The sequence below is a fragment of the Panthera pardus genome, unplaced genomic scaffold (genome assembly GCF_024362965.1).
Source record: "Panthera pardus isolate Hobbes unplaced genomic scaffold, ASM2436296v1 HiC_scaffold_8, whole genome shotgun sequence".
Lineage (NCBI taxonomy): Eukaryota > Metazoa > Chordata > Mammalia > Carnivora > Felidae > Panthera > Panthera pardus.
The window spans coordinates 70906643-70933966 of NW_026527013.1; the positions used below are offsets into that span (position 1 = coordinate 70906643).

At 44.1% G+C, this 27324-nt stretch overlaps 1 protein-coding gene across 1 annotated transcript in view; it reads right to left on the reverse strand.

Moving 5' to 3' along the window:
• The window catches only part of HECW1 (HECT, C2 and WW domain containing E3 ubiquitin protein ligase 1), a 417448-nt gene extending 392709 nt beyond the window's left edge, over nucleotides 1-24739 (reverse strand). The window contains 1 exon segment of the mRNA XM_019451074.2: nucleotides 24515-24739. The gene's annotated coding sequence lies outside the window, so the exon portion shown is untranslated.
• Nucleotides 24740-27324: the final 2585 nt, after the last annotated feature.

The window sequence follows — 27324 nt, forward strand, 5'->3', positions numbered from 1 at the left end:
AAATAACAGCAAATCATCCTGGCACAAGGAGGAGCTAACTTCCTCCAGGCTCCTCTCTGGTGCCGCCTTTCCCTGTAGTAGATTCTGCGCGTGAATCCATTTCTAAGAAGTTTCTATTTGGGAGAGAAAACTGCACTCCGGGAGGAACTCTGTAGTGTGTATAAGAATCACCCAGGAACCTGTTTTAAAATGGTGATTTTAGGCAACATCCTCAGCAGGGGACAGATTCCAGGGCTCCTCCCAGGAGCTCGGAATCTGCCTTTTTAAATTAGTGTCCCTTAAGTATTTCTGATGTGGGAAATCCAGGCCACATGGTAAGGAACAAAAGCAGGCATCCCACTCCTCAATCAGACAGACCCCAATACTAGTCAATCCTAGTGTTCAGATTCTCAGAGAATTTTCTCCATCATAGAATATGTGCAACACAGGGCGACAGATAAATACAGACCGATAGACCCCAGTCCACACATATTGTGAGCATTTTCTCAGGAGGAATAAAACACTGCAGTCAATTGCATCCAAAAGGCCAGAGGCTAAATTAGGACCAGAGGCAAAAATCCTGTGGTATCATTTAGAGTCTGGCAGAGGCCCCTCTGGGGCTGACATAATTCAGGTGGTGAGTTCTCCCTACCGTTACAGAAGATTTTTATTTCCTCAGTTCCTTACAAACTGTGGAAATCAGTTTTCTAAAATCTAAATTTCTCACATATGTGTGATATTAAAACCCAAGAGAAATGTCTACGCTCTCGGCTACATTCCAAGAAAGGCACACTCCAAGGAAACCACTGGCCCCAAAGGCACAGCGGATCGCCTCATGTCGCTCAGTTCCAACGGCAAGTGTAGCAGTTTGATGGATCAGGGGGCCAAAGTTCCTTGCCTTTGGACAATTCCTGGACAGGCAACTTCTGATGGATTCCAGAACCAGGTGGGCGGGGCTCCCTAGGGAGTGGAATCGAGAGTTTCCTCAGGACTCCACTCAGTGGATTCAGGCAAAGAGCAGCTCAGCCTGGGGGTGCAAGGAATGGAGGTAGAAAATGTCACCATCCAGTGCTGGCAGACAGACATGTCACCAGCCAGCTTTCTCCTTACCTAAGAAAACAAGGGCAAGACAGACTGCTCTACGTCGTGCTCTCCTGATCTGTGGGAGAAAACCGAACAACATATATTGAATCACCATTATAATCGTATAAGACTAGACTGATCATGACATCCTTTGGAAACAACCTTCCCAAAAAATAACAAAAAAAGATAAGCTAAGGGTGACGAAAGCCGGAAGTGACAGACTGGAGAGTTCTTGGCGTGGATGAGGGCTGCAAGGGAACAGCAGCATTACTCCAGCACTTAGACCCGCTCACAGTGAACGTAAGACTGACCTCTGCTCAGGAGGAATTCATGAGTAGAGCACAGTAGGATTTTTCTGGAGAACTGACGTGAAAACACACAGGAGCTTTCAGAGGGGCAGCAGTCGCTTGATGTGAAAGAAAAAGCCCTTGTAACCTGTGCTCTCCTCATTGGTCCTATGACCCTCTTAATTTCAGCTCTGCCTCATCCTTCTCCATGTAGCTAGATAAAGAGACGCCATAATAAAAATGACAACATTTGAGAGACATTGAAAGAAACTAATGAAGAGAAATATAGATTAAATAAAATTAAAAAATGAATTTCAAAATCCTAAATGTCAAAGATTAGAGACGAATAGAAAGAAAAAAAATAAGAAAGAAAATCATCGAAGATATCAAGTAAGTATAAATTTAACAACAAAGAGAGATAAAACCGCTTAAAATGCAGTAATATCAACATAGCTGTGAGGAACTTTCATTCGACACTTGTCGTCTAGGCACTGGGCTAAGGACTTTAGGCGCATTTTGTCATTCAGCATTTAAAGGAACTCATCACTAACTCCATTTTCTAGATCAGAAAACTGAGGCATATCCAGGAGTCAAACAGCTTGCCTAAAGATACTCAAGAGAGGAGCTGGTGGAAAGAGCAGGCAAAATCCCATGCTCTGACCCCAAGGTTGCCCCCTGCAGCAGGGCACTGTACTTCTCTTTCCAAAGATGAAACTGATAGCATCCAGGGCAGGCCATCCCAGAATATGCCACTTTTGATTAATTGATTGATTATTCTGAATTAACATTACTTGAGAAAGAGCTGATATGAGAAGGATGCTGACCCTTCTCTCTCCCCCTAAAGGAGAAAATACACTTTCTCATGGGAAGGATAGCCTCCCTGTACCAGGAGGTGGAGAGACGCCAGAGATAGGGAATTCAGGGACAAGATGGTTGTGTAAACAAACTTGGCTTACTTTGTTCACTAATTAGTACCAGAGCCTAAGTTTCTTTGTCTGGACAGTTCTTCAGAAATGTATTGTTTTTATGTTTATAGGTATAAAAGCTGCCTGCTTTGTTCACTTCTTGGGGTCTCATATTCTTCTGGGGCCCTCATACGTACATAATTAAATTTGTTTTTCTCCTGTTAATCTGTCCTCGGTTAATTTAATTATTAGATTAGTTAAGAGAACCACAAGGGGTAGGAGAAAATTTTCCCCTCACCAACAAAATCCTCAAAATCAATAATGAGATAAAGCAATTAAGATAAAATTCAACTGAAGTTGAATTAAGAAAATAAAAGACTAGAGGCGCCTGGGTGGCTCAGTCGGCTGAGCGTCCAACTTCAGCCCAGGTCATGATCTTGAGGTCTGTGGGTTCGAGCGCCGTGTCAAACTCTGTGCTGACAGCTCAGGGCCTGGAGCCTGCTTCCAATTCTGTGTCTCCCTCTCTCTCTGCCCCTCCCCCACTCATGCTCTGTCTCTCTCTCTCTCTCTCTGTCAAAAATAAATAAACATTAAAAAATAATAATAATAAAAAAGAAAAGACTAGAAAGCTGAGAAGAATAAGAGAAAGGGTGTTAAACTTCTAAATCAAGGAAAATTTAAAAAAAATCAAAAGCAGGAAAATTACAAAAAAAGGAAGTTATTTCAGTAAGATAGACAAGGAAGCAAAAAGAGAAAAAATTAAAATGGCATAAGCAAGGTGAAAAATACCATGTTAAAGCAAAGCTGAAATGCCAAGTGTTACAAAAGAGAAAATGTGACAGTAATAGTCTGTAGGAAATAGACTCCCACAGCATGGTCTCCCCACGGCACCAAGACCAGCTCTGGCATCTTGGTCACACATCATGCTATAGAAGGGGCCTTTTGAGCACTTTTAAGCCAAACTGGTGGCAAAACCCTAGCAAAACTCCAATTTTACCTCGATTACAGGGTTTACGACAGCCGAGGCTGTTTGACATGGTGTGTCCCATAAAAGACTATTTCTAAAATATGTTCTAAAAAAAAAAAAAAAAAAAAAATGAGCCTCATGGCAGATACTTCTGGAATGCCGCTGAAGTGCCCTCTGGGGTGGTGTCACCGGACCCCTTCCAGAGGCACAGTTCACATCAGAGCTGCTCGGTGCCGAGTCCAATAACCTGTCCTGCTACAGCTTTGTGCTGCACACCAGTGTACCAAAAACCCTGAGAAGTCCTGCAACAAAGAAACCTGTTTCTCTTTGTTGAAGCCACCTCATCTGACCTTGAAAATCCCAAACTTTTTTCCATGGATCAGTTCTATTTTCATCCTAGAAGCAGTTTTATGGAAAGAACTCCAGAATATGTGGTCCTAACAAAGGGTCACTTGGTCTAAAAGGGAGGGCAGTCTTTACTAATGTATAGACCATACCAATTTAAAAACAGATGCCATAGACATAGATTCGGAAAATGAAGCTTCCATGGGGGTGATAAATAGATCATGCAGACAAGTACATATGCAGACAGAAAAGTCAGGCATTTTGTAACAGCAATTCAGGAACCAGAAATGTGGGCAATAGGACGTGATAAATGAACTCCACCAAAAAGACCCTAAACTCCTGCCTCCCGGAAGAAAAACCACCTGGTGCTTCATGATTAATTTACTGGCAGTGCTAGAGCAATCTGTGCTTCAGGAACCAAAAAGAAAAAACAAAAACTCATGTTTTCGATAAAGAGGCATTCAACCCTCAGCAGAGATTAAGCCACTGACTACCTGTGCCAAGAAAGTATAGAGCACAAAATGAGAATTTCACCAAGCATTCCAATAGTGCCCATACAATGGGTCATGCCCACCTGAGCAGCACAATATCAATCTACAGAGAAGGATGGCATGTTCTTGCATTACCTCTCAAAGTCGGGTGGTTTTTATCCTGACTTTTAGTGCCAGGAGAAAAGACTGTCTATTTATTGCCCATTCTTTTTGCTCATTCATTTGTGCAATGAGACACTTAGATGAGAGTGATGTAAAAGGAGCAACACACAAATCTGGTGAAATTATTTCCAAATGTACATAAACCCTACTTAATTTATAATGGCCACAATCATTTTTTGAAACGCATTGGTTACAGAACAATCTGATCACTGGATTTGAGCTGGTCTTTGGGAAGGGGTAGAATCCAAACTGGTGATAAAGAATGGAGAAAATATTCCAGGAGGGGGGCAGGGGGGAACCAAACATCATAAATAAGATGTAAGAGCTGAGGATGAGCACTGAACGGGTGTGTGAGATCTGCTAATGAGTATCCGTCCTCGACAACAGTGGGAATCACTACAGGCAGATGAACGTGGAATCCAGCTATGGGGGGGGGGGGGGCGGGCTCTGAACCTGATACCACAGATCAAAGGAAGGACACAGCAGTTCCCAGGCAAAGTAGTAGAGCATGACTGAGGTTCTGTCTAAAGAAGATGAACCCGGAATTGATGTGCTTGGGGCGAGCACGGGGAGAAGAGACAGGATAAAGGAGGTGAGCGGGAATGCTCCTTTGCTGATTCAGATATGAAGTGATGAAATCCTGCACAAGAGTGGCAACAATGAGAATGGACCAGATGCAGGTGGAATTCTGAACAACCTCAAAGGTATCTAGAAGGCAATGCTTCTTGTGTCTGGCTGCTTACCTCCTATACGTTAACTTGGACATGGGTCTAACTATGTAACTACAAGTTTTAAGGGCCAGGAGAATTACAATGTCCTTGCCAGGAGAAGTCATAAATTTGGCCTTATACATATCAAACTTGAAGTAATAAAAGGATGCCTCGGATGAAATGCCTTTAAATCTCAGCAGGATCAGACTCAGGTCTGGAAAATCTGGGCTTGATTTGGCCACCACTAAAACAAGTGTGAGTGGGCTTCCATCAACGGTAATGCTCCCGAAAGCACGGTGCTGGAAATTGATCATGTGGCCGATCAGTATTTCCAGCTCTCTGGAAGAAATCCCTCTCAGCTGCAGTGTGGATGGGCTGGATTGCAAAACTGTGGTCTGTTCAGAGGGTGACTCTGAAGAAAACAGGAGGAATGGCAAACCATCCTATTTCAGAAGTGAAGCAGGAGCCACACGCCCCCAGAAAACGTGTCTGGCTCCTCCAGCACTGTGGAGAACCTGCTTGCTCAGGTGATCTGTCTGCACGGAGATGGGAGCACCTCCCTCTATTTCAGCCCCGCTGAGGAAGGAGCACCACGCAGGGGTGTCATCTGCCCTAGGATTGGAATCAGCCTCCCTTGGGAATGGAGAGGAAGAGTCCTACAAGTTCGCCCCTTTTTATTGTGATCTAGGAACCAATTTCCATTCGGTGATCACACAGCCACACACACTAACCTTGGGAAGCTAGATAAACCCCAGTAGATAAATGCCAAGGAGGCACTAAAACCTGGCTGGAGCCAGGTAGGTACTTTACCTTGCCTCTGGGTAATATTGGCACTCCTCTGATTCGGGCAGGACACACACAGAACCCAGGAGAACAGACAGGACCATGTGCCCCTGGAAAACATCAGCCCAGATGGTTTTACTGTCCAAAGGTGAAAAAACCAAAAAGAAAACTGATGACAGGCAGACAACAGGGAATTCAGAGAAAAGTGTACTTTGAGAGGAGGTACAGCAAATAGGAGAAAAGCCTACACTGAATCTATTTTGCATTCTGAATAGATGTAGCAAGTGTGCAAAAGGCCTTGTGGATGTACATGGGAGGTGAGGTGAAAGAGAACTTAAGAAAAAATTTCAAGAGAAACTTATATTCAGAGATCAAAAGAGAAACTGGATGAAATGTAAATTAAAATTAAAAAAAAAAGATATGGCTCAAATTGGGGATTAAATCAAGAAAAATTAAAAAGCAGTAAGAGAAATAAAGTCTGCTTTGGAGTGGAAATTCAAATTACAGATGTAGAAAAGAAATAAAAAGTTCTTTAAGAATACAAAAATAAGGGGGGGGGGGGGCAAAGGAGTGTGTGAGAAGATGATAGTTGTAGACAGTTTACCTTTAGGAAAGAGGCATTTGTTTATCAGAGAGGGAATTTGTTCAAAGATACCGATCAAAACAAAACAAGTCACTCATGGTGGCTTAGCCAAGAGACAAGTTTGCTTTTTCTCCTGTGAGAAGAAGTCCAAAGATGACATTTCTGGCAGCTACACTGCCAGGATCCCGGACTTTATTTTAGGCCTTCTTCCACCAGCTTTAGTGTGTGGCTTTCTTCCCCAGCTCACAGGATGGCTGCTGGCACTCCAGCCACCAGGAGCACATTCCAGAATAACACGGAAGAAGAGTGAGGGCAAATGCAGCATGCCAGATGGGTGAGCCCCCCTCCTTAAAGAGCTTCCACAGAAGTCCCACCCAGTGACTTACATGTACATCTCACTGGACTCAAGTATGTCATTGTTATGTCCAGAATTCGTGATCCCCAAAGACCACCAGGGAGCCGAGTCCCATGCAAAAGCAAAGAGCCTTTATTCGAGCTAGCTCGAGCTCAATCCCCTACCTGCACTGACGCAGCGGTGAGATGCCGGGGAGAGAGAGCGAGTTTCAAAAGCACAAAGGTTTTATAGGGGTCTAAGGGCAGTTGGTGAGGTAATGGCTGTGGCCTCAGCTGATTGGCTGGGGAAGGGTCGTGGCCTCAGCCGATTGGCCGGGGAAGGGTCGGAGTCCTGTTACGCAGGTCGCCAGGTGTGTTTTGATGGGGAAGTTTGAACGGGTGAGCGGGAGGTTACTCAAGGGGACGAGGCGTGGTTCTGCGATTTTCCCGGAAAGGGGGCATGTCGGGGACATAGTCACTCAAGGTGGAGGACACAGAACAAGATGGAGTCGGCCGGCGTAGGTCCGCTCTTTGAGTCATATGACTACCTCTATCTGCAAGGAAGACTGGGAAATAAAGCTTTTAAACTGGGATCATCCTAAAATTAAGTCAGAGTTTATGAGTAAGTAAAAAGGAAAGAGGAGATACTGGTAGATAAATAGACTATAAAAAATTCCTGAGATAAATAGAATGACAAAGGAACAGAACCAATATATACAGAACCAATATATACAGAACCAATCATGCAGGTCATGATTTTCCTGCAAATGAAAAGTTTGTCATGTTTCTAGTAAAGTCCAATAAAAACAACCACAGCAACAAAACCCTATATACCTAGATATCTTGATAAGATGTTCTAATTAAATTATTTTAAATCCTGAAAGTATCCAAGACAGGGAAAAAAAAAAACCCACAAATTATCTACAAAGAATTTAAATTTAGGCTCTCCTCAGATTTCTCCATGATTCCCAAAGACAGGGGATCATAAAATAGCATGTCAAGAGTCTTGGGGAAAAAGATACTTCACAAAGGTGATAATCACAGTCAAAACACTGTTTATTTATAAAAGTAAGAGGAAAAAAATCCCCCATATGGTGAAAGAATCAAAAAATACTCCATAAAAACTTAATGCAACATAGATTTTTCACCCAAATCTATGAATGAGAAACTCATTACATTCATGTTTAATAATAAAATTAGTCTTATGATTTAAGAATGGGAAACCTGTGCTATACCTGATTTGGGTAAATTTGAACCTGTTAGAGAAGTCTAGGAGCCAACTGCATTTTCCAAAGATGGACACAGCAGCACCTTCTACCCTACATGTGACAACGTATGGCTTGGTGTTGAGAAAATCCTTAGGCCAAATCTGGGCTCAGCAGGAAAACGATGAACTGCGTAGAATTACTAGCATGACAAGATGGAAATAAATAGATTCGCTTTTTATCCAAGACAGCATAAAGAGAAAACAAGAAGAGACTCACAGAAGAAGGCATTATTAAAAACAGACACATAGGTAACAGCATTAGATAGAAGAAAGTGCTAAATAAAATAAATAAATACCAGCACTAGTTCTTGGGTTCAAGAAGTAAAATAAAATAAACAAATTTCTAACCAATTTTACTTTTAAAAGAAAGGGAAGAAGGAGGAGATGGGAAAAGAGGGAATTGAGGGAGGGACAATATAAAATTTAAAAAAAAAAAGGTAAGACCACATAGTAGGAGGCAATTTAAAATTTACAAAAAAATATAGTCAGCAATTTGAATCTAGGCAAATAGATAACTTTCTAGGAAAATAATTTATTTGTCTCAAGTGGAAGTAGCAATTCTATATAGACCAATAACCATAGATTAATGAGTTAATTCATCATATTGCCTGAGAAAGGCATAAAGCCCAAGGAGATTTTACAAGTAAACCTGTCTGAATTCCAGGGAATAATAATCCTAACAGCACATTCATTTTGGGAGGACTAAAACAACAGTTTCCCAATTTATTTTTTACAAATTTTAAATATACAGCAAAATAAAAATGTAGACTAATCTAATTTCTTCATTTATACACAGAGATATAAGTACATTTATATGAAGTTTATAATTAACTTTGAAGATATTATATATATATATATAACTAAGCAATATATATGTATACATAATTTATATATATATGTATACATATATATATAACTAAGCATATTGAATCAACACAGAATTAAAAAAATAATAAGCAATTTTCAGGTTGGGTGAATTTGAAGACAATACAAATAGTTCACTATTAGGAAATATAGTAATGGGATTGATCATTTCATTAGGTCAAAGGAGAAAATGCACTATAAATTCCCCCGAAATTCTATGTTTACAACATGACTAAAACACTTTCTAACCTAGGAATAGAATAACTCTAACTTATTTTTTTTTTACTGAAATAAACAGCCTATACCATTTAATAGCAAAAAATTAAATCCATTTTAATTAAGGGCAAGAAGAAGATAAGAAGACCTCTTGTTACCACTTTTACTTAATACAGCTCTGGTTTCAGCCAATGTTATAAACACCTCCCACTCCAATGAAAGAGAAAAAACCGAAGGAAGGAGGGAGGAAGAGATGAAAGGAGGGATAAGGAAGAGGGAGAAGAGAGGAAAGAAGGGTAGAAAATTAAAAAGAAATATAAGCCTTCAATTTCTGGTGTTAGAAATAGCATAAAAGGCTCCCACTGGCCAAAATTGGGTTAATTTGAGCATCAAAAAATAATAATAATAATAATGACTGTAATTGTATCACACTGAGTAAATAAAAATTTATGAGAACATAGTGATTCCTTTCTTCCCAAAAGAAGAAGAGAACAGAAAAAAGGGAAAGCTCTTTTTTCACAGAAGAATGACAACTAATAAATGTGGAAGGAATTATACCATGGAAATGTCACTAATTTGGATGGATCCAGGGAAAGATCCACTGGATGATAAAACAATTAAGTGCAAGGTTATTGGGGGGATAGGAATCTGTCTCTATTACTAATTGTGAAGAAAATGGTACGTTTTGATGCAGACACCTAAAGATCACCACCTTAACCAATAGATCATCGTAAATAAAATTTAAAAAGTCACATTATAACCACATCAAATATGATGGAGTTGATATCTATAATATGTAATGACTTCATACAAATTGGAAACAGAAATACCAAGACCTTTCCTAGGAAGAGGGTGTTGGCAAAACACAGGTACGAAGAATTTGCAGAAACAGAGCTTCACTGTCTCTCTGTCACTTCAAGGGCAAGTGGGAGAAACAACACTGGATGGGACTGCCTCTAGATAAATCATATCAGAGCCCTAGCAACAGATGCTTCACTATAGAGGAGTATTTTTCCCACCCGGTGCCCCCAGGGACCCAGACCCCCAGATCACCTTTTCATTTGCCTGCCATTCTTAGCCTGCAACTTCCCATCCCTGGTCACAAGACAGCTGGAAGAAGTGGAAAGGCACAGGGGCAAAGATTTGTGATGAGAGCTGACCCTGTCCTATTTTAATCCAGAAAACATCTTTCCCAGAAGTTGCTCTCCCAGGGGTCATTGGCCATAACTACCTGCAAAGAATCAGCCTCCAGTATCCCTCCTCCCTTGATTAAAGAGTAAAAACAGAATGGCTAAATCATGGGCACCGAGGTGGCTCAGTAGTTAAGCATCTGACTCTTGGTTTCAGCTCAGGTCATGATCTCCCGGTTTGTGAGTTCAAGCCCACATCTGGCTCTGTGCTGATGATGCAGAGCCTGCTTGGGATTCTCTCTCTCCATCTCTCTGCCCCTCCCATGCTCACTCTCTTTCTCTCAAAATAAATAAACTTAAAAAAAAAAAAAAAAAAACAGAATGGCTAAATCATAGCAGTCAGTACTGGGCACCCTCACAGAGTGTTGGTGGATGGTATATGTTGTTACAACTTTGCCCAAAGCAACTCTGACCCATTTGAGGAAGCCGCAATGTGCCTCTAGTTTTTATTCTGCTTTGGGGAATCATTTCTAAGGAAATAATAAGAAACACAGTTAATGATTTGTACACTTGATATTAATCAAAGTAGTGTTTCTAAGACACAGTGTCCCTCACAAACAAAAAAGGTCAGTTCAACTTCAGTGCCCAGTAACAGGTGAATGGCTGAAAATGCAGGACGGGGTGTCAGATAGGCTAACTGTGTGAGTTGATCAAGTCACAGAAACACTTTACATCTCAGTGTTCCCATCTGTAAAATGGAGTTAGTAATATTTCCTACGTAAGCTTAGAAGGATTAATAAAATTTTATATGTAAAACATACAGCTAAGTGTCACAATAAAATCAATACATAATAGATATATGCCTAATACATATGCATGGAAAGTTGTATAGACTATTATATAGCCAATTAAAATAACACATGCAAATATCAAAAATTATATGACAAGAGAATGTATCTGATACATTGTTAAATGTATTTATGGTGTGATTTCAGTATCATGCATATGCCTAGAGGAAATGCATTAAGATGCCAATGTTCTGGGTGCTGGATGGCTCAGTCAGTTAAGTGCCTGACTCTTGACTTTGGCTCAAGTCATAATCTCACAGTTTGTGAGTTCAAGCCCCGTGTTGGGCTCTGTGCCAACACTTCAGAGCCTGGAGCCTGCTTGGGATTCTGTCTCCCTCTCTCTCTGTCTCTCCCCTGCTTTGTCTCTTTCTCTCTCAAAAATAAATAAATAAACATTTAAAAAGATGCCAATGTTCTTCCGCCTAATCATTGAATCACAGGTGGTTGTTACTTTATACATGTTTTCCTTTTCAAGAGTCAGTAAACTTTTCCTTAAAGGGCCAGTTAGTAAATATTTTAGGTTTGCCTCTATGCCTTAACTACTCTGCTCTGCCATTACAGCTTGAAAGAACCACAGATCAAAATGCAAATTATGGGTGTGACCATGTTCCAGTAAAACTGCAAAAACAGGAGGCAAGCCAGCCCTAGTTTGCAGACCATTGTATAGTGATATACACATGTTGTATTAAAAAAAGAAACAGTGAGAGCAAACTATACCACTGACCCCTGACACGGCTTGGAACTGTGTGGGTCCACTTGTAAGCCAATTTTTCTCAATAAATATAGAACAGTACCGTAAATGTATTTTCTCTTATGATTTGCTTAATAACATTTTTTCTCCAGCTTACTTTATTGTAAGAACGCAGTATATAATACATGTAACTTACAAAATATGTGTTAATTGACTGTTTATGTTATCATTATGGGTAAGGAGTAGTTAAGTTTCTGAGGACTCTAAAGTTACACTTAGATTTTCAACTACATGGAGGGCCCCCTACGCCCATGTGGCTCAAGGGTCAACCGTAGGTGGATTCCCCCTGAAGGCTTTGGGCCATCCTCCCACGGCACACAGAAGCAGGAGGAGGCACGCAGGATTACTGCAAAGCCAGGTTACACGGCAGCCTTAGAGCTTATCACGGAGGTGCCAGGACCCCAGGCCTCTAGCCAGCATCCCAACAAAGGGCCCAGTGAACCCTGCTCAGTGGGACCCTGGCACACTAATGCCTCGCTGCTCCCAAGTAATTCCGAGTAGCAGAAAATGCTTATTATCATTGAATCCAAATCCTCTGCCCACTGGTTTTCATTCTGGACTCGGAGCAAGTCCCTCTGCCACATTTCAGATTTTAGTAATTTGAAGCAGTGTTCATGGTCCTTTCTTTCCATCCTAGAAATCCTCAAAGGACAGTTTTTATAGAGCACAAGTTGCAACTTGGAGGCTTAAAGTTATGGCTGGTCTGGCCCACTAAGTGTTGCCATATCATTAAATAAAATAAGTAAAAAACAAAAAAAAATCGTAAAAAAATATAATTCTCTTCAATACCCAGCCTTTAGGTTTTCTGGGAGAAATCAGAACTAGCCACCCACTCCCACATGTCAGCAATTGGCTTGAAACTAAGTAGCCACCAGCAGGAGCCCGTGGTTCACAGTCCCCTGCCTGCAACTGCCCACCACCCCTCCCACCCCCAAATCCACATGTGCCTAGACCCCAAGGATATCCAAGTTTCCAGCCCAGGCCCAAAATGAGCTAGCAAGTGGTGCCACAGAGCATCAAGCCAGGAGCCCAGAGACAGCCTCCCATCCTAGGTTCCACAAATGCGGGGTCCATGACCCTGGGAGATGGCTGTTTCATTGTGCAGAACACGAGAGGGTTAAGTGGGACACAGCTTAGGTGACTTCCCCAGCCAGCATTCTATGAATCTATAAATGGCTTAGCTAATTTCCAAATCTCACTGAGCTCATTGCCTGAAAAATACCGGAAGTCATGAGTTCCACCTGCTAATGGCACTTCGGAAAAAATAGATTTGAAAAGGAAAATATCTGGATCCCTCAAAAGCCATTTGCAAATTCATACCAAGATGTGCTAAATGTAAAAACAAAGCCATTCACTCTATGTTGCCTCTAAAATGAAATTTCAAAGGCAAGAGCTCTTACAATTAAGACAAAATTCCTACCACAAAGTTTAATGTTTTTAAAAAAACACTGAATCGATTACATTATTCAACCGAGACAAATGAATACTTGAGAAAGGGTGGGGTCAGGACCCCAGCATGACCTTTTCTTCTCTTAAAGTGTGACACTTCTGACACCTAATTCCTACCCCACCCCTTTACTCCCACATGTCTACAGACACAGCTTGGGTTTAGACTGGTTTTCCTTCTCTTGCAATAATCCCTCAACTTTCTCTACATAGCTGAAATGGTTTGTTCAATACTTTCTTCAAGAAACTAAAAAAATCCTAGGTTTGCATGATAAACGCCATTTAAGCCAGAGCAGGACGCAGGCCTCTGAAGAGGAGAATCTGGCTTTCTGTCCTTTGCCTCCCTTCGCCACCCATGACTCACCCCATCGTAAGGGCTATGGCATCACTATTCCACAGCATAAAGCAAGCAAGCAGCCCCTGAGGGGGAGCGACCAGTGCAGTCTCCATCTGAGGACTTGTCCCCTTGCTAACAATGTGCATCAAACCAGACCATTCACTTCACCTGGTCCTGGGAGCCTATGGGTCCTGAGCAGGTAGCCAGAATGTCCCTTCACACTGCTGTTCACTGAAGTCTATCTAAAATACTTAGATAAAAAAGTGCTTCCTCCTCCAGAAGATTCTCTGGATCACTGGGGAAAACAACATTTGTGGCCAAGTTTCAAGTCATGAGGACACATGATCCTACAGCACTGTGGGCTCTCAAGTAACAGACCCAGGGCCTTGGGCCTAAGGTGCCTAAGATCAATGACAGGAGCATTCAATTTGGTAAAATTAAGTTTAGCTAAAGAATAGCAGAATGAGGGGCGCCCAGGTGGCTCAATCGGTTAAGTGTCTGACTTCGGCTCAGGCTGTGATCTCACAGTTCGTGGGTTCAAGCCCCGTGTGGGGCTCTGTGCTGACAACTTGGAGCCTGGAGCCTGCTTCTGATTCTTTGTCTCTCTTTCTCTCTCCCCCTCCCCTGCTTGTGTTCTCTCTCTCTCTCTCTCTCTCTCTCTCTCTTTCTCTCTAAAAAATAAATAAACATTAAAAGAAAAGAAAAAAAAAAGTAGCACAATGATTTCTAAATCCCTGACAAGGGCGATGTTCTGTTTAATGACCAAACTGTGTAAATTCTCAGAAGCAAGGTCACAAATTTGAGGACCTCAACTCTAAGCTCTGTGAAGACAAGGACTGGGGCTGCATGTCCATTCACCAGGGTAACCTAGCCCCCAGCTCAGTGTCTGGTACATGACAGATGCTCCATTAATAGTGTGAAAACAAAACAATCACTCTTGGGGCACCTGGCTTGCTTGGTAAGTGGAACCTGCAACTCTTGATCTCAAGGTTGTGAGTTCGAGCCCCACGTTGGGTATAGAGATTACTTAAAAACAAAAAGTCATTTTAAAAAATATCATAAAGGACACAACTTTTTCAATTTGCTTTCTCAAACTAAATGTTTCTCCACTGCAGGGATTTTATTCTGCTGTATCTTTTGTACATTTTCACCTTCAAGTAGATTTTAACTAGATGTTAAAATCCCACGCACAAACATAAGTACTTGTCATATAACAGAAGTTCAAGAAATTTCTCTTAGGTGAATGAAACAATTGAAAATTACTTTGAAAATAGTAAGAGTTTTAAAAAATTATATCATGTACTTATATATTTTATATGTATTTCTATATTATCAGTACACAGATATGTGTGTATACATATATACAATGCATTTCTATTTTGGTTTGTGATCCAGTAGTCCCTTGGTCAAATTTCTTATGAGAAGCAAGATGCCTCTTCATTATACATATAGTGATACTTTTCCTCTCTCCTAGGAAAAAGATGAAAATAACAATTAGTGACTTTCAACTATTTTCCCAAGGATGTCACACCAGGATCTGAATGTAAGTTTCCAAGACAGATACATTTTACTTGCTTGCAACAAAATGATGGAGAATGCTCACAAAGTTCTTCTGGGAGATATTTTCATCAAAAATTGTGCTAGCTTGCTACTCAAATTTGTCATGAAGATAGAGACCAGCATTGCCAATAAAATTCCCTGGTGAAATTAAACTAGATGACTTCATTGTGAATTGTTTATGCCATCAGAGAGATTCTAAGAAACACCGACCACCTCATCGCTTCAAGCAGACACCAGTTTTAAGCAAAATTCCTGAGGGTGGCCCACCGGAGCCAAGGGGCTAGATCTGCTCGGCATTTCCAAAAATGAATGGACCAGGCAAACAGCAAGGGAACATATAAATGTTGTTTCCTATTGACTAGTCTCTGAGTCCTTTGAAATGCTGCAATTTTTTTCTCTGTTGCTTCTTTCAGAAGATCTAAGAAGTCAGGCTTCTTCTGAAGAAAGAAGTTGCCCAGATATTGGTAAGAAAGTAACACTGTGACCATCCCTCTGGAAAGTTATGGGGCATTCTTCTGTTCAAGACCCGGCTGGACAGCAGGGAGAAGACAGGTTCCGTGTCTTACTGCGTGATCTTGGGAAAGCTTCTCCAGTCCTCGGGCTTGCTCATTTATATACAGTGATATTAAAAATTTAAGATATGGTCCAGCTATGAGCCGCATTCAATCTTTAAATAGTGAGTTCTGTTCCTGAGCACTATTCTAAGCACTTAGGAGAATCAACAAACAAAGCAGGATAGAAATTCCTGTCTTCGTGGAGTTCACCTCTTCCAACTTCCTACTTACTGTTATGATACGCATTTTGTGGATGCATACATTGTGCATAACGTCATTCTAGAAGCAATAAAATACAGACCTTCTCAACTCAGATTGTTCCTTGGGGCACTCACTCATTTAACATTCAGAGACGTACCTGCAGTGGCAGATACCAGGACAAGTGTATTCAGGATACAAAGATAAATGTGACACAGTCCTTAACCTTGGGGAGCTCATCATTTAGTAGGGAGGCTGAAAGGCAGGAGAGCTAATAGCGGGCATTCAGGGATACCTATCACAGGGGAACTCAGTGCAGGGAAAATCCTATCAATGGAGAAACTCAGTGGCAGCTTTGGCTAGGATGTGAGAGTTAAGCTAGATGTTAAAAACAGGTAAATTTATAGAGGGGTAGGGAATCTAAGGGTAGAAAACAGCATACAGAAGAATGTACATAATTATAGGAAAACACAGAGCATGCTTGGAGACATGGAAAGAAGGTCTGTCTGGCATCAGCAGAGATCCATGGGGCATACTGGGACATGACTAGTCACAGCCCACAGACCCGCAAGGCCAGTCTGGGGAGTAGGCTCTTTATTGTGTAGATTTTTGTGGCTCCCGACAGTTTTAAACATAGGAATGACGTGCTCACAATCAAGATGACAAAACCAGTGTGGCCCAGAGGAGGCAGAGACCAGAGGGCAGAGATTTTTCTCAAGTCCTGGCAACAACAAAGAAATGATTCAATTCAACAATAATTGAGTGACCAACTGCTACTTGCTGGGCGTTGAGGAGGAAGCAAAGACAAGCTCAAGCCTTAACTGTCAGAGGAATCCAGCCAGGATAAATAACACAGAGATTCACTACCAGCAAAATGCCCAGACAGTAATGAAGACCCCTGACCCCCACCTTGTGGTGTGGGGGGAATCATTTATGGCAAAGAAAAAGAGTATTCTTGGAGGATCCAGAGACTGGAAAATACCATCCAAACTCTAAACCATCAGATTCGGAAAAATTTGTATCCTGTAAAGAGTGTGGCTACTATGTTCCAGGAACCAGGCAAATAAACAGGCCCCTGCTCTGGTGAGTTTAGAAGTTAGAATGGGAGACACACAATAGACACATGAGCAAGAAAATACATCACAAATCATGTGGGGCTAAGTGATGTGAAGAAAAAGAAAGCAGATAGCTGGAAGAGAAGGCAGTATAAATGGGTGCTCAAGGCAAGCCTTTCTGAAGAAGGTCATTAACCTTGTTAAGGGGCACGCTTGCAGGTACCTGGGAGACAAGCCCCTCCACCCCACACACCGCCCCCTTCCAGGTGAAGGGAGCAGCATGTGGGATGAGAGCGTGCCTGGCATGGTCAAGAAAGAACAGGAAATTTGGGGGCATTGACCTGGAAAGGCAGGAGCAGGAGGCCCAGCTCTGCAGAATCTTGTAGGCCAAATAAGAAGTTTGGATTTCATTCTGAGAGGGATGGAACCATCGGAAAATGGTGGGCAAAGAAATAACAGAGATTTGTGACTGTTCTGCGTTGTGTTCATGCTGCATGCCAACACCAAAAATAAGGCCTGGCACATAGCAGACATTTAGTCAATATTTGGTGAACGAATGAATGATCATTTGGGCTGCCGTACAAAGAACAGATTGCAGATGGGCAAGGAACACAGAAGACTGGTTGGGTGTCAGTGTTGAAGTAGAGACATCATGGTGGCTGAAATAAGGCTGGTCCTGGTGGCCAGAGGGGCCGAGAAGGGAGAGCCGTTTGCTAAAAGCTAGATGAGGTGAGGGAGGGAAGCCAGGGGATTGAAGGCATTCAGCCTGAGCAACAGGAAGAACAGAGGTGTCCCTTACACAGGTGGAGAACTACAAAGGTAAAGCAGCTCTGAGCAGTGAAAGTTGGGGGTTGTGAATTGCACAAATTTCAGACTGCGTGGCATTCAGGGAGATGTTGGTGATGGCATTCTAGGAATGAGTCAGGCAGGACAGCTGAGATAAACTTGGGCTCATCATACGGGTAAGAAGAGATGTCAGAGCCATACCCTGGTGGATTCCATCATGTGGAGGTCAGTAGTGATAAAATGTCAGGGGCCATCAAGAAAGCCTAACACAGGGACACAGTAAGAAACTGGGAGAACCTGGTGTCCTGGAAGACAGAGGGAGTGGACCCAAGTGTGCGATCAGCAGCACCCAGATGGAGAGCTGACCTTGTACTGGATGAGCAGAGACCATCGGTGACCATCAGGGGGACAGAGGAAGGGCGGGATGGGGACTGGAGCTTGGCGGGGGGCTCTGAAAGGCAGAAGAAGAATGAGGCAGGAGCACACAGGGCACTCCCTTCAAATGAACGGACAGCATTCTGGTCTCCGGCTGCATCGCCGGCCAGCACTTGTTTTATTTTCTTCACAATTTACAGATATGTTAAACATCTTGTTAGTCTCAATCAAACATTACACGATAAAATATGTTTCTACGGGCTTAGACGGGGAGAGCAGAGAAAGGCAGCATAGACAACTTTTTCCAGGCGTGTTCTGACAGAGGGACCAGAACACTGATTCAACTGTGAGGGCGTGTGGATTCCAGGGAGGGGTCTGTAAATGTCACATATCACAGCACATTTGTGTGCTGTCTCCTTCTCCTCAGCCCCTTTACCCGCAGGTCTAATGCCTCACCAGAGACAGAGGTGACACTCAAAACTACTTTTTTTCTCAACTTCAAAAAGCTCATTTCCACAAAAATAGCTTGTGCTCAAAATAGAGGAGAAATTTTTTTTTTAATTTAGCTGTCCTAAGTTTTGATGGTAGAAGGAATTAAGAATAACAATAAAAAAAAGAGAAGCCTTTTTAAGGGTAAAAATCTATGGATCATGTCCTGTGGTTTTCCAGCTGGTCAATGTGTTCCAGGAAGGAGGGTGGTGGATGGCCGCCGTGGTCCGTCCGTTCCTGCACCAACAGCGAGCAAGCAAGGTCTCCTGCGCTCGTCCCTTGTCTCCCCTTCGCCAAAACCTCTCAAGTGCAAGACTGAGATTTCTGCTAAACCCCGAAAGCAAACACAGGGAACAGGTGTGCAAGTTAAATGGGTGTCAGTTTAAGGACAAAGGGATTGAATTACAATCCCCGGCCATGGATGTGAATTTCGGTCTTCTTTTTTTCCCTTCCACACACATGATATTTCCCTGACATCTGTGCAATGCAAATAGATCTAGAAAGTGTGAAAGGGAAAATCTGCTCCACTAAATATATATAAGGGACCCCGAGTGAAGTCTCCATGATGGCATTCGTCATTATGGGCACAGATGGCATCCTTTTCCAGCGCTCTCTCCTCCCCCCCATCCCAATACCAGCTTAAGTCCCATCCACTGAATGCTCCCAAAAATACTTCAATGCAATAGATGCTGGATAACACCAGAAGAGCCTGTCTGTACCCTATATCCTTATTTTCAGTCTTCTGTGTACCTCACGCTTTGGGCCAATAAATCAGGAAAAGCGTGGGTTCTCAACAAATAATGTGCACATCACTTATGGCTACGGGAATCCAGAGGTTTTCCTCTAGTGACCTGGGAGCTCAGTGGTCTTTGTGGTATCTTGCCAACAGCAGTGACGTTATTGACATCCTGCACTGACTACTTCTCATTTTCTGTACCATGCCCATGTCACGGAACATGACAACCACTTCCCAAAAGATACTCACACATCCAAACATTATGGCATGGGATATATAAATCGCCTATATACTGCTTTGCTGCCTAAAGTGTTTAAGGAGGCTTGAAGACAAATGCCCAGTGGTCAGAAAGTCCGTGTTCACATCTACTATGATCAAAATCATCAGACGAAACCTCATTGTATCTGGAGAAGCAACGTTTATGAAGAAAGTAGAAAATGTTCAGATAAGCAGAAGGTTATGAAGCTCTGACTCCTGCATCTAGCGGGGCAGGTAGGGGGTGGGCGGGCAGTGTTACCAGCACTGTATGTTTCATGGAGGCAACCAAGGGCCAGCCGAGCTTCAAGAAGGGGCAAAAACAAGAAACAGTAAGTGAATAAATACGTAAGAGCAAAATGAGCGACCAGAAGGAAATGGAAAGGAACATTGTTAGGTGAATCCCAGGGAACACTTTTGACCTCAAGAGCTACTCAGCTGTGAAACACACTCAGTGGTGAGAACAGAAATATTTTACTGTAGGTCCCGGAACCTTGACTATCAAACCCTAAACTTAAGAATCTTTTATACAGGAGTTGGGGATTGTTTGCTTTTTCACCACTGCCCTCCTCACTGGGAACAGAAATGCTACAAATCTTTTCCTTTAATAGAGTAAATCTAATTTAGCAATTAAGAAAGATTTACTATAGATATTTACAGACAATATTGTTAACAGAGGGTCCAAAATGATTATTAGGTAACCCAGAGACTAACACACATCGCCTTAAGTATTTCTAGTGTATACATATCACAAAGTTAAATTTATAAATAAATGTCAATATTAATGTAATTGTAATAATTAATACTAAACCTTTTCTCCCTCTAATTCACTCAGTTGAATAAACCCACAAAAACAACCCCAGAATCATGTCTTTAGACATGACCTTTGGGATTACCTGATTCAACTCCCTACTTTTATTTATTTTTTAAAGTTTATTTATTTTGAGAGAGAGAGAGAGAGAGTGCACGCGCGCGCGCGCACACACACACACACACACACACACACGTGTGAGGGAGGGGCAGAGAGAGAGGGAGAAAGAATCCCAAGCAGGCTCTGCATTGATGGTGTGGAGCCTGATGCAGGGCTTGAACTCATGAACCATGATCATAACCTGAGCCCAAACCAACAGTCTGACGCTTAACCAACTGAAACAACTAGGCATCCCTCAACTCCCTACTTTTAAAGAAAAGAAAACTAAACCTCAGAGAGGAAAAGTGACTTGGAAAAAAAAGCCATGTGGAGCATTTCACACAGTTGTCTCTAGAAGTCCATGCATGTCAAACATGCCCCAGGCTGCATTACATTAGGACACATGGGTTTGAACTTTCTGGTTTCCTAATGGTAACCTGTCCTGTTTTTCAGGACGTGATGGGACGGAAGCAAGGGTCTGTCTGTGAGTTACACCTGTTAGCACAGAAATCTGACTATTAGGAGACTCTGTCAGGGTGGGCTGACCCAGCAATGATGGTTGTCTCTGGTCTAACTACTGGGTCATCTCAGAGGCACAGCTCACAGTGGTTAAATGTGATTTGGACAAACAATGGGCAGTCCGGGGCATTGCCTAGAAAAGTCCATCATCCGAGCAAGCTGTGGGTGGTGGAACCAGCCCTGGAGAGGAGGTGGCAAAGAGGGGCTCACCCTCACTGTCTAATTGCAGGTTGGAGGCCAGAGTGCTGGGGCTGAATAAATTCCCTTCTAGGGCCACAGCAAGACAGAACCAAGAAGCTCTCAGATCGATTTTGTCAAAGGACAACCCCGGTCTTTCAAGTAAGAAAGAAGCTAAGCATGCAGCATGCCAATCTGCAGTCTACCTGGTTTCTCACTGAGAGTGGGGCGAACCCCTCCCTGGGGCAGCATGGGGGAAGGCCTGGATTTGAGTCCTGGCTCACCTGTTCCCTCAGATGCTTACATAACCCCTCTGATCTGCCCATCTGACTCACAAAGGGAAGAATTCCCACCTACCTCCTGCCTAAACGAGTAGAGGGCATTTTTTTGTACCTAAAATGCACTTAATCAACATTCCTGAGAATATGACTCCTGTCCCGGGCAAAGTGCGATGTGCCAGAGAGAGATGAATTTAACAATGTCCTTGACCTCAAGATGCTCGTAAGCATGTTTAAGACAAGGGGGCTATGGCCCTTTCACACCTCATGTAACAGCAATATGGTAAGTGCTGTCTTAGCAGTATGAACGAGAAGGCTATGGAAACAAGAGAGGGGGTGGTGATTCATTGTGCCTGCCACGTAGCCTTAGTTCTGGATGTTATTTTAATTGTAACTTTAAAACAAATCGGCATACTACTGTGGAAAACTGAGTAGATAAGCATAAATCAATGACCAAATACCTCAACCATCCCCAAACTGTAAAAATTACCATAAGCACATAAAAATGCTTTGCTTGCCTGTTTAGAGTAATTGTCGCCTCACTCATTTTTATAACAAGCACCCATGCTAGCAAGTTTTATCAAATCCCATCAGGGAAAGTAAGTCAGATGCTATTGCCAATTGCCGTGTAGGATGAAACAGCTACTCGGAGTCTTTCGTTAAAAACAACAACAAAATCAACATTGTTAATAAGCTACATTGTCCATTACCGACCAAAGATGGAGCTGCAATAAATAACTAATCCACAAATAAGGAGAAAATCCGCTATCCAATATTCTTCTCAGTACCCGAGCCTCTACTTAATCTTTTGCTCTAGTGGCAAAAAATAAAAATAAAAATAAAAAAATAAATGACCTGTTTGAGTCGTTGATTAATTTCATTTAAGAAGAAAATGCAGATACTGGGGTTAAAGCAAATTGTGATATGTAAAAATAAACCATAAATTCTGTAATCTGTCCCTGGTTTGTTTGCAAAATTTGGGCTATAATTATTGGCCTTAAGGAACTGGGTAACTTTTCTTATTCCTTTACCATTATCACACAAGGCTGGGGCTGTTCAACTTCCTCACTTTACCCATAAGGAGGGGAGATGGCAGAGGCTTGCCTCCCATGATCACCTCTGGCCTTCTAGTATTTCCTGTACTGATAACCATATCTGATGCAAGCATCACGAAAAGTAAAGCTTCAGGCGATCTTTTAAAACATCCGTCTTTAAAAGCCAGAAGTGTAATCGGAATCAAATGATGCTACGTCCACAGACCACAGCAGCTGCAGTCTGTCCTGATGCACTGATAGGCTGTTCCAGCTTAGACTGTGGTCTCCCTACCAAGTCAATAATGTCACAATCCAAACAAACTTAGGCAAATTGCCTTCGTGAAATAACTACCCAGAGACAAAAAAGAGAACAGTCATTCCACAAAGCTGCTAAAATGCACTGGACTGGGATTCCAGAATTAGTCACACTCTGGTTTATTAAATGAAACACTCTCGAGTCCAGTCTGCCTGTAGGTCTAGGAACTAAAACAGTGCGACGTTTTTCCGATGCCACATTCCAGAGGAGGCAGCAAACAGAGGGAAGGGTCAACAGGGAATTCTGCCACATTCTCTCGCTCTCCCAAGCAGGCACACACATTCATACCAGGATAGACATGTGGACTCTAATCCCTTCTTAGTGGAAAACACACATTTTCAAAATGAATCCCCGATCTAGAACGAATTACCGTAATAGCCACAGCCGGAGCGAGTCCGCTGATGAGAAACGCAGATCTGGCCACCTGCTTTGAGACGCCTTGGACCACGACACTGCCTGGGTCTTTAAAGTCTGGCCTTTTCAGGTAGGGCATCTGCCCTCCTAAATCGCGTTTAAATCCCAGGAAAAGAGAGACGATGCCTCCCTTAGTCTTTGAACTACGCTGCTCCTCCTGTATCCATTTCTGCTGAACACAGCCTTGTTAGCTTTGCAAAGAGAAAAAAATAAAAACAAGGGGAGAATTGCACCACTGCAGATCCCAAGAGAAGCAAGCACAAAACTATCGCAACGTCAAATAATATCTTCGGCAACTAGGAAAATCCCCACATGCTATCTGGTGTTAGCTCAATGCAGACTGGGGCGCGCTGTGCCCGGAACCACAGGAAGCCGGGCATCTCTGCAGCCTGTGTCCCTGCCAGCTCCCCCCACGCGCTCAAATTGGGCAGGGAAGTTATGGTCTCTGTGTGCAAGACAGAGAGACAGACCACGCACCCACACTCCGCAAATCCGCCAAGTGGCCGGGACGTCAAAACGGCAGAGCAATCACAAGGCACTGGAGGAGCGGGGGCTGGAGGGGCCACATTGTTTGCGCCCCCGGATTTTGCTGCATTGTCACGGTCCGGGAATGTAGGGGTAGAAGGAAGCGCACCTCCAGCCAAAAATGGACCGGACGCGTTTTTCCCAGCGGCTTCCTCCCTGCCTGTGTGCAGGTCGCAATACGGTAGGCGACGAGACGGGCTGCTCCCGCTAAAACTGAGCGGTGCAGCCGGCCGGGGACTGGGAGGCATTGGAGGAGCACCCACAGCGCGCATCCTCCCAGCCTGCCACCACCCAGGGGAGCACGGCCCCAACCTGCCACGCGCCCCCTTAGCGACCACTGGCGAGGTCGTGCGGGGCTGGGGGCTCGCTCGGCTAACCACGGAATTGCATGGGACACAATTGTCTACAAGGGAGTCCAGGGCAAAGCCCCAGATCAGAGCTGTGGTTCACAAGGGGTGGGTGTGGGCTGGGAAGGGGGATTACGTAGGTCTCTCCGCCCCCTCCCCTGACACCTCCTCGCCGCTGGGAGGGCGCCGGGGGGCGGGGGAGGCGCCACGAACCCGCCTGGGGGCTTCTTTGTTTCTCTCCGTGCCCCGCAGAACGGCCCGGTGTGCCCGCGGTACCCGAGTCGGGGTCGCCACCCGGGATGCCTGCCCCGCCCGGGCGGCGGCGCGCCCCAGGCTGACAATTGAACCTCGCGGGAGAAGCGAGAGGGTGGGGAGGAGGGTGGATCCCGGGCCCTAGGGAGGGAGGGCGCTGCCGGGGCCTCGGGAGCGGCGGGGAAGCCGCCCAGAGAAGGGCGGGGGTAGGGGCGGCAGGCAGAGTCCCCGCACGGCGCTCGCTTACCTTGGCAGCCCCGGCCTGGGCACAGATCGGGCTCCCGTCAGCGCGCAGGTTAGAGCCGGGGGGCGCACGTGCCCTGCATGGCGCGCCGGGGACCTGCTGGGGGACCTGGGTGCCCACCCGTTCTCGCCGCGCTCCGGGGGCTCCGGGCGAGCGGCGGCCACCGCCAGGGCCACGGCGAGGGGCGCGCGCGGCTCGGTGAGTGTGTGCGCGACGATTGGGCCGGCTCGGTCAGAGACGCACGGTATTCCGGCTCCAACAACGGCGCCTGATGCGCGGTAACGCAGCGCACTTCATCGCTTTATCCTCCCGCCCGCATCCCCTCCCTCCCTGCCTGCTCCTCTGTGGGTACCAGACTTCCCGAACCAACCACAGGCCGGGCTTGCTCTCATTAGCGCTGCCCCGCCCTGCAGCCTCCGCGCACCCCCCGCCCCCGCCCCCGCCGTAAATATATATTGATTCTTGTTACCGCCGGCCCCGTCCTTCCCACACCCAGCACTGGTACTGGGCAGATCCAGCACCAGCCCCGGCCCACTGGCCCTTTTGTGTCGGTGCAAACAGTGTGCTCAGGGAGGATCTGGTACCCCAGCAGGTACCCTATGACAGGTGTTCTTGGCCTCCGCCTTACACACTTTCCCCACCTGCCCTATACACAGATACAAACGCTCACACATGTCTGGGCACTGTCCTGTGTCTGCACCGCAAACAAACAAAACAAACATTGTAATTACAAACGCAGAGGGTGAAAATACCCCCCCCCCCCCGGAAAATCTATTGTTGGGCAAGACTAGCTTTCAAACCGGGTTTTTATATTAAACTGCACGCAGTGTCAGGATGCTAGAACTGGAAGGAAGCAAAGAATAAACCCCTCCTCGTAAGAGCCAACCGAGAGGCACAGAGAACTGAAATGTTGGTTACTGTTGGCTGCTGGCTGCTCCGTGTATGTATATCTATGTGCGTTGGTTGATATTTAGCCTAATGTATTCATAGAAGATGCAGTGGTTTGGAGCACATCATCTCCATAGTCTGGGATTCCATGAACTAATGGCATTTTTCGCAATGCTTATTTATCCCCATTCTCCAGCCCAGCATCCCCTCCATGAGACATTTCACACACTCAGAGAAATCTTTCCCACACCGCAAACCCAGTCCTCCTCTAGAATAAACAAAGGGCTGCCTCTGACTCCAGAACCCTTCATTGAAGCCAGTGTACCCCCTCTCTAAACCAAATCTTCTCCTTCCCCAAACACTCTGCGATGGGGTGCTTCTCAATGGCTCTCCTTTCACTGACCCACCTCTTGATTCTCTCTCACAACCAGAACTTGGGAGATGTGAAGGCGGTTTCACCGACTGTACTCTTTTCCCCAAGGAGGCACCCATTATCAGGCCTTCCCTAGCATCCCACTGGGGGTGAGGTACCCAGGACTCCTCTTTTCCTGACAGACACCTTCCCATTGCTTGACACTGTTAGATGCCCCAGTCAGATGAGCTCAAATCTATCACTTTTCAAATCTCAGCTGAGGGTCCAAGCAGGAAGCTGGCCACACATTTTTCCAGACTGTACACTGGTCATTATCACCTTGTATGTGAAGAAGGCCCCCCAAGAATAGACTAGAGCAGGTTGCAGCAGTAAACAGCAAAACATCAACCAATCATGTGAAGTTTCTGACCAAAGACTTGAACGAAAACAAAAACTCTGCCAGAACCCGGCATCCACAGTTTCTAAATTAGCACAGTATCCCCAAACCACAAGAAAGAAAATTATTTACCTCAGTTAACTGCCAACATATACACCTCCTTGTTTTCAGGGATACGGCATCAACCTGGCTCAGAGATACTTCTCTGTGTTCTTTCCGTCATGGAGATAACTTGACGAGTCAACACCTTTCATAAAGGCCATTGAAGCAACAATCCTGATGTGTGCTTTATTTTCCTCTGCAGAGTTTCCGTTTTTATACGGAAGGCAGAAGATAAGAAAGCAGAAATATACAACCTTTCACATTTTAATATGTTGAGTAGATAAAGAAACTCTTTATAAAGCTGCTTCTCTGTGCTGGGGGCAATGGAAACATACATAGTAACCCACACTTATTGTCCTCTGTATTCCCCACAATCACGTTGTCTTGTTTATTCCTCATGGTCCCCACTGCAGCCTGGATAGCATCATCCTCTTTTACAGAGGAGAAAACCAAGGCTCCCTGGGTTGTACAATTGCCTTAAGGTCCCACTCATGGCCAGCGGAAGACTTCAAGTCTAGAATTAACTGACTTTGGCATATTTGGTGGAACCAAACCTTAAAGCGAGGCATATTTGGTAGAGAAATAAAAAGACTTGTCACAAATTTTAAAGCCACCCGCTTGTGAATCATATTTACAAAGCTTGTAATATACTCCAAACAGTGTTATAAGTACCATAAAATCAAGTCACAGTCCCAAGTGCCCCTGACGATACTAATCTTACATAACGGCATAAGATGATGAAGGCATTTTGAGAAGCCCATTCAAACACTGGGTGTTATCATGATAGTCATGTAACCTAGTGTTTCCACCTTTTATAACTCAGGGAGGGACCAGCATGCATGCTCATCCAGGCCATATGCAGACAAAGATGAGCAAATGGCATCCTTTGTAAGTGGCTCCTAAAATACTGAGAAAGCTAGTGACTTGAACCAAAGAAGCAATCACCTTTGGAGCACACTTCATCGTAATGTCCAAAGTGAATGTCTTATAGAGAAGTATCAAGCAGCCAGACCCACGTTTATGTGTCATGTCTGACATAGTCTGTCTCCATAGGACCAATCGTAGCCAGTGATA